At 32.0% G+C, this 9,202-nt stretch overlaps 1 pseudogene; it reads left to right on the forward strand.

The window, feature by feature from the left end:
• Window positions 1-5,483: 5,483 nt before the first annotated feature.
• Window positions 5,484-8,034, forward strand: LOC120635931 (annotated as a pseudogene).
• The last annotated feature ends 1,168 nt before the right edge of the window (window positions 8,035-9,202 follow it).

A 9,202-nucleotide genomic window follows, 5' to 3' on the forward strand; every position in this document is an offset into this window, starting at 1 on the left:
TATAAGAACGAGTACAGGTCAAAAAGTACCATTCCAGTTTGGGACGACGTGTATTAAAGTACATTTTAAGAGAATCAAGTGAAAAAACTTCCATTCAAAATGCCTTGCCCATACTTACATTATTATTCTCATCAAGCTGGTACAGGTATAGGTGCAATTTACAAGGGTGCACCGTATCAGCGAGGTCATGGTATAGGTAGTTTTTTGGGTGGATTATTTAGATCTGTTCTTCCACTTTTGAAAAATGGTACAAAAGTTGTCGGTAAAGAAGCTCTGAATGCTGGTGTGGGTTTATTATCCGACAATATCAAAATTAAGCTTAATTTGCTATACTCCGCGAAAAGCAGGAGAATCTGTGTGGTGTAATTTATAATTTCTTCAATCCTTATACCCCACACCAAACAGATCTTCGGCAATATACCCTCTACGCACGTTTCGCTCCGAAACCGGAGCATCATCAGGAGATGTTGACTTTACAATGAATAATTGTTAAGTGAAAAATTCGCCAAATGTGTCGCCTTTTATACCTTTCTGACCCCCACCTAATCTATCTAAGCCCCTCCCACCTCATTAGTGCCTCTGAATATGTTCAATAGAGGTGAAGTTGATAAATTTATTTGTTCGTTTAGTAATTCGAACCTCCCATTCCTATGTTTAATAATTTCTAATTGTTCCCTCAAATCAAGTCTCAACCCTTTGAGAGGGAGAGACTTGATTTGAGGGCCTGAGCCTTGAACGCCTGCTTCTATCCAATATTATCCGACATGTTGAATGTACAACCACACAATAGATGAATCTATCAGATCACGTTTTAAAACAGCAACTTCGAATCTAAAACAAAAAGCTGATAAAAAAATTGATTCCATCATGAACGGATCAGGATATAAAATTAGACGGCAAAAAAGAAAACGTGTCACTTCCAAAAACACTCTCAAACAGAAAGGTTCTAAGAAAATTAAACATAGTAATATTCACGATATTTTTTTTAAAAGTTAAAATTTAAAAATGTCATTTTTACATCATAATTCTTGTGAATGCGTAAAATCAGAGTTGGATTTATTTGCTCTACCATCGACTCAGACTAGTATTGAGGGAGGTCAATGGATTCATTACAACCCCATTTCATCATTGACCGATGATGGACCAATTGAATTTTTAGTACCAGGAAATGGTGATGATTACATTGATTTATCTCATACCCTACTGCACATAAAAGCCAAAGTTCAGAATACCAATTCAAGTAACATTTCAAGTGCTTCTAATGTTGCTCCTGTTAACAATTGGCTTCACTCACTTTTTAGTCAGGTTGACATATATTTAAATCAAAAGCTCGTAACACCTCCAAACAACACTTATGGATATCGAGCTTACATCGAGACTTTGCTTAATTATGGTACAGCTGCTAAAAAATCTCACCTTACTAGTGGTCTTTGGTATAAAGATACGGCTTCAAAAATGGATTCATGTGATGCTTCAAACCAGGGATACGCAAAAAGAGAAGAATTAGCAAAGGAAAGTCAAACTATTGAAATGATTGGTCATATACATGCTGATATTTTTAATCAAGACAAGTTTTTAATCAATGGTGTTGAAATGCGTCTAAAACTCGTACGTTCTAAAGATAGTTTTAATCTTATGTGTTCATCTATAGATAGTAAATTCAAAGTGCATTTATCTAGTGCTAGCCTTATAATGCGTAAAGTTCGGATCAATCCTAGTGTATTAATTGCACATGAAAAAGTGTTAGCTACTACAACTGCAAAATATCCTGTCACTCGTGCTGAAGTTAAAGTGTTAACCATTCCATCTGGAATCCAGGGTAAAATGCTAGATAATGTGTTTTTAGGACAAATACCCAAAAGATGTATTATTGGATTCGTAGGAAACTCTGCTTTTAATGGAACTCTAAATACTAATCCTTTTAATTTTGGAAATCATGGACTTAACTTGTTCGGTTTATATGTTGATGGTCAATCCATACCATCTAAAACATTAACACCATCATTTGATGATAATGTGTTCACAAGTGCATATCATACTTTATTCTCTGGAACAGGAATTCATTTTTTGAATGATGGAAATGATGTCTCTAAAGAGGATTATAATAATGGGTATTGTCTTTTTGCTTTTGATTTAACCCCCGATTTGTCTGCTAATTCAAACTCTCACTGGAACCTCATTAAACGGGGCAGTGTAAGATTTGAGGTTCGATTTGAAAGAGCTTTAACGACAACTGTGAATTGCATAGTTTACGCAGAGTTTGATAATGTAATTGAAATAAATAAAAATCGAGATGTAAGTTTAGACTATAACAGTTAAGATAATATAAATAAAGATAATATTTAATTTTCAAGTCATTTCATAAACAACCATTATATAGAGAAGATTCTTTATTTGCTTTTAATTTTTTTTATAAACTTTCAATGGACACCACAGAGATTGAGAACTATTTAAAAATTATCGATCCAAGTATTCACTTAAATGTTTTTGCTGCTAATAAGATACCGATATATTTAACATCACCAGCATATTTAATATGCAATTTAGATCCTGATACAAAACCTTGATCTCATTGGGTAGCAATATATGTTGATACTAATGGTGTCGGTGAATATTTTGACTCGTTTGGTCGCAAACCAATGGATTACCATGAAATGTTCCTAAAAACTAACTGTAAAAAGTGGATTCACAACGATAAAGTACTTCAGAACTATTTTAGCTCATTTTGCGGAATATATTGTTTAGTTTATATTTATTTTAAATGTAATAATATCTCAATGTCAAAATTTATAAATTTATTTTCTGATAATACTTTATATAATGATCAACTTGTTCAATCTATGTTTAAGACTTTATTTATAAAGAGATGAAATAAAAAAAAAATCGAAAAATTATAGTTTTTTATTTTAACAAGGTACAAATCTAACATTATATTATACAATGAAAAATATATCTTAAAGTATTAACTATAACTTTTGTGTACACTGTGACCTATGAAGAGCTGTCATCATCAGTCCTATGTTTAAGGGTAATATTGGACTGGAATACCCCTTATGCTCGCGTTCCATGTTCTCACATAAATCGTGCAACTGCTGATCGATATCCATATCTTCAACTATTTTTTCAACAAAGGAGTTTATTTTCGTCTCCACTTCTTCACACAACGTAACCATTTCTTCCTCGAAAGAAATGTTGCTGAACTCAGTTGTCATCGTGTAGTTTCGTAGAACGTTTTAATATGGAATGACGGATCTGACGAAATGAACCACCTCATTATTTGTCTATCCGAATGGTTGGAGTGGGATTTCATATTGTTATTTTTTTATTGTTTGTAAAGTACTTTTTAATAGTCCCATTATTGTTTTCAAATAAATTTTAAAGCAAAATACAAAATAAAATACAACTACGTTTATATAGAGGGTCTTTTTACTTTGTGATGTTTACCGACCGCTGGTTCAGAGAATACTTATTGTTTCTGGTTATCTCTGTCAATAAAGTATTTTTTACAGTCATGCTTCCCAGCGATTTGCTTTGTAATGTTGTATATAATATCTCGCATGCTTTGATAGTGCTTATCACCAGCAGATTCAACGTAGTACTTTAATCGCAAATCTGCATATTTCCAGTATTCAAGAGGCGAAACATCTTTAAGACTTCATGTCATAGATGTCTATTTTGATTAGATGTGTTGCACTGATACTCTCATCGTCGTTGGATGAGATATATGATAGGCCCCCGTCACTTGCTTGCGCTACACATGAAGACTTTGACTGTCTCTTCTTTTTCTTTTGCTTTTCAAAAAAAGCATCTATACTGTTGCTCCTTCTCATTGCGGTCTTTTTATTGTCACTCATATCTTGATCATCTGATATATTGAGTGGATAATAGAAGTGCTTTAAAGTATATTCATCATTCGGTGAATTCTAGAATAAATATGAGATCACGATTAAAACAAAATATTAATTAGATTCATAACAGTTCCACATCGTAAAGATTCAATTATAAGTTACGAATAGATAAAAAAAGACAAACGTATGTGATTCTTACCTCCATGATAAATAAATGTTGTTTCACACCACTGGTCGATCTTAGTAAGTGTTTAATAAGTAGACTTTTAAAACACTGGGTTGGATACTAACAGTCTGACACTGAATAAACTTATGCCTTAAAGACTTTTAAAATACTGGGTTAGATACTAACAGTCGGACACTGAATAAACTTATGGCTTGTATGGTTGAGTGAAACGTTTTATACGCACATTTTTATAATACAAGTTTGTTCTTGTCTTTAATTAATCATTGAAACTACCGTGGCTGTTTATTGCTTGTAACTAGGAATGGACAATAAAAAATACTTTGACAAAGGAAAGGTTGGGTTATTTATTACGGTGTTTCGTATAGTTAAATAAAAAAAAATCTTTAGATAATGTTCCAACGAACAATATATTTTTTTTTGAGTTGAACAAGTAAGTTCTTGTCTGCAATCAGGTAGGTTTATTGTTTGTAACGAGGAATGTGCAACAAAAAATACTTTGGGAAAGGTTACTTGCGTGTTATTTATTTCAGTGCTCCATAAAATAGAATTAAAAAAACTTTGGAATCTTTTCGAGACGAAAATAATTTATTAACAATACATTGTCTTATTTTAAGCGATGCTCTACTAAGAATTTCTCTTTTTTTGTTATAAATATTCTTATGTTTCAAACATGATGTGCATATCCTTTGTCAATAACAATTATCGAGTCTTTAATACACTTAATCAAACCAAAATCATTTTGATAATGCTGTAATATGTTAAACCTATCGTAATATCAAATATAGAGTTCTTAATAAACTTAATCAAACGAAAATCCATTTGATAATGCTGTAATATGTTAAACCTATCGTAATATAAAGTCCTTAATAAACTTAATGAAACCAAAATCATTTTAATAATTCTGTAATATGTTAAACCTATCGTAATATCAAATATAGAGTTCTTAATAAACTTAATCAAACGAAAATCCATTTGATAATGCTATTGTTAAACCTATCGTAATATAAAGTCCTTAATAAACTTAATGAAACCAAAATTATTTTAATAATTCTGTAATAAGTTAAACCTATCGTACGTAATGTTTTCATAAACCTATTTTAATAAGTTGTAAATATTCTTATTTTCCAAATATTATGTGCATATACATTAAGTATATGCACATAATATTAACAAAATATCAATATCACATATTGAGACCTTAATAAACTTAATCAAAACGTAATTATTTTGATAACGCTGAAATATGTTAAGTTTATATATTTTGGTTTCATCTTATCAAAGTATGAATTTACTAATTGAAATTACGATAATTTGAATTACTAATTTAAAGTACGAGAAAATTAATAATAATTAGAATAATAGCTTTGGTTTTAGAAACTTGTTAGAATTCGAATATACCTATATCGAATAGTAAAGTTAATAAAAAAAGTTATATCTGCTATAGTGTAATGCGTATTGGAACTTATCCCAATACGCATTACACTCATCCAGGAACTATATTCCAATATGAATTAGAATCCACAGACTTAGGTAAAAACCTGAGGTAGTGAGGTAGAGTCGGCGCATATATGAGTGCTATGAGATAGTATTTTGACCTATATATCGCAATTGGAATTAGTTAGATTTTCATCAAAATCCAATAAGAATCTTATTAGAATCCTCAAAAAAATTTCGAAACCGGGCTCCGCCCGGTTTCAGGATGAGGGAAATACGGCATTCTATACTACTCAGGACTTGCAGGAAAAGGGTGGTTGAGATTGTTTTTACAACGAAATCAGAGTTAGCTAAACGAAAAGCACAATTCTTAAACCCAGCTCGGGCCCAAAAATTAAATAAAACTATTGTCGCTCATCATTTCGATGAAGTTCGTAAGCTGTACGATGAATTAGATCTTCATTACCATCCTGAAAAATTTACAATATGGACGAGAAGGGTTGTCGGCTTACATTACATCACCAACAAACAGTGATTGCTCAGAAGGGTGCTAAAAGAGTGCATATGCAAGGCTCTGAGCATGGTGAGAACGTCACTGTAGTTGGATGTGCTAATGCTATAGGGAATCCGATACCACCCATGATCCTGTTTAAGGGAAAAAGGAAGAAACCGGAGTATGACGACAATTTGCCTGCAGGATCAATTGTGCACATGGGAGTATGACAACTGAGTTGTTTAATGTTTTTATTGAACACTTATCAAAGTATAAGGCTCCTGGAAAATGCCTTCTTATTTTTGACGGTGCCAAATGTCATCTGGATTTCCGTATTGCCGAAACAGCTGAAAAACATGACATTGTGCTTTATTGTTTACCATCTAATACGACACATGAATTGCAGCCTCTTGACAAAGCTTGTTACAAACCTTTTGAATCTTACTGGGATCAAGAAGTTCTGCAATATATGTACGAAACGCGTGCTAAACAGGTCACTAAAACACGATTTAACGTAATTTTATCTAAGGTATGGTCAAAGAGCATGACCTATGCAAATATAACGAGTGGATTCAAAGCTACTGGACTTTATCCATTAAATGCGGATGCAATACCTGAAACTGATTTCGCTCCTTCCATCTTGACAGAGCGTCGTATTAGTGCCAGTAATTCAAACGACTGCGGTGAATCTTCACAATTAATAAATGCAATTGCAAGAAAACCTCACGAAAATTTGGCAGGATCCGATACTAACATTGAAACAGACACTGATTCACGTCAGTCCTCACCCATCGCGAATATTCAGCATTTGCATAATCTGATTGATGCCGAAAAAGTCTTGCCATTATTTCCTGGCACACCTGATCTTCGAGTATTTTCATTTGCTTCCCCCGTAGAGCACATTACACCACGGGCCCAGTGGCTTACAGACTACCAAACGACTTGTAGAATATAGTGATAGTACAGATGAAGAGCAGTATAGTACAGCGTCTGAAGAAGACAATGGGTACTCATTTATAAACAGGTTTATTCCACCGAAACGCTTAAGAATTTATTCTTCTTCAGACACAGATTGTGACATCGAAAATGTAAATCCCAATAACATTACTTTAGCTAAGTCCGACGGCGAAGATACTGAAGATGATGAACCTTTGGTCAAAATTGCTGTAAGTAAGAAGACTGATTTCCAAAAATTTATGCCTACACCTGATTACAATGTTGTTAAGAACCGTCCACGTAGAAAAGCTTTAAATTATAAAGGTCAGAGAGTTACCAAAGATTTATTTAATACAGATAAAGAACCAAAAAAGAAGAATTCAAATAATACAAGGAAAGGAAAGAAATCTATAAAGAAAGCTACAAAAAAAACCTACAAACAAAAAAGTAAACGTTCTATTAACTTGAAATCGGGTGAAGATAGAGAACAGTGGTACTGCCTTGCATGTAAAGAGGAGAGAGTTGCAGATATGAGACAATGCGTGGAGTGTCATCAGTGGTACCATGAGGATTGCATTGGCTTGACAAAAAGTGATCTAGATGCATTTGTATGTCCTAATCCTGTCAGGAAAATTGATTTTTTAGTTACCTCTACTAGTATTATCAGTTTAAGACTGATTATATTCCTAAGAAAATTATGCTATTATGTTACAAGGCCTTATTTAGTTACCTTATTTAATTAAGGCCTATCAAAGTATATTTAATTTTTAAATATTTTGTAATATTTTTGAGAAGACATGTTAATTTGCTAACTTTTGTTTGTATGCATAGGTTTTTTTTTAAGTAACTCTTTATTTCTTATTAATTTGCGACTTCAAGTCTGACTAGTAATTTAAGCAAAATATTTAGTAAAATAATTTAAAAAGTTATGCAAGGATCTCATGGAAGCACTTATTAAATGGCTAACAAGTACATATTTTTATATAATTTATACTCTAATAACACAATTCCTACAAGTAAAGTATATAGGCTTTGTTAAGTTACTATGTTTTAAAAAGGCCAAATGCTAAGGTTTCAGAATTACCTCTGTTTAAGTGATTTTTGATAAATGATTATAATATTTTTTCTTAATTACATAAAATGTATAAACTAAAGAATAATATCGTGCTTTTATTTATGATCTTTTTTGAATATTTATCAAGATATGAGTGTTTATAATTAGGTAGGCCTTATTTGTATCACTTACCTTATTTCGTAGGACTTCTTTCGCCTTCCAACCCCTCTTTTTCCTGCAATCTTCCTTATCATTATGGTTTGAAGCAGTAGGTGCCTTTTGTGACGAAGTATATGAAAACAATAAATAAAAGTAAACTGTAAAAGTACTGTCTTCACAGGGCTAACAGAATTTTCTTAGAATATGGGATGTTTCCTAATTCAAATCTCATTTCCATCCATGGGGGTAATGAATTTCATTTAACATTACAGCCCTGTTAAGCCTTATGAATGTTCTGCCTTACTTTACCTTTAGAAATAATATCTTCTTGTTTCTAGGCCTTGTCGAGTAAGTTCTGCGAAAAATAAAAAATACGGAGAAATGCCAATCAAACGGAATGTAGTAATGGAACATTCTATTAAGTCTTCAAGCAAAAAAACTAATAAAAAAATACAGATGTAAAGTAACGGAGCTTCTATTTCACGTTCTATTTCCATTTTCTATTTAACTTAATCAAAACAAGAGAAACCTTTAAAAGGTAGGTTACAAGAACATCTAATAGAAAGTAATTTATTGTGCATTTTAATACGGCTATTCTTTACGCTCTCGTAAGGTTTAAAAACTTGACACACAGTTCACTTACAAGACTTCTTTAAAACTAATCACATTAATTTTTTTATTAATTTCATTGGTGACTCGAACCTAAATAAAAATAAAAATTGACTACAATGTGTAATGATGTCTAGACTACCATCCAAATGCGGTTGTTTTCTGATCTATTTTATTTTAATACAATACTTTTACTTCTACTACTATTAAATAATGTTTTTTTGGTCATGATATATTATTATTTTTTTAACTTTCATCCACTAATCTATTACACAATAACGCGTTATTACTCTGTTTTCTTGGCTCCTTAATGATGTAAATAGTCTATAGCCGCCCTGAAGAATGAGGATGTCTTATGCAAAATTAATATTTAAATCCGACTCGATAGTTACATAGCTTAGCGCATTCAAACAGAAACAAAAACTCTCCCAGTGTATTATAATTAGTATAAAGATATATAGAAAAGACATAATATATTCAAA

The sequence above is a fragment of the Pararge aegeria genome, chromosome W (genome assembly GCF_905163445.1).
Source record: "Pararge aegeria chromosome W, ilParAegt1.1, whole genome shotgun sequence".
Lineage (NCBI taxonomy): Eukaryota > Metazoa > Arthropoda > Insecta > Lepidoptera > Nymphalidae > Pararge > Pararge aegeria.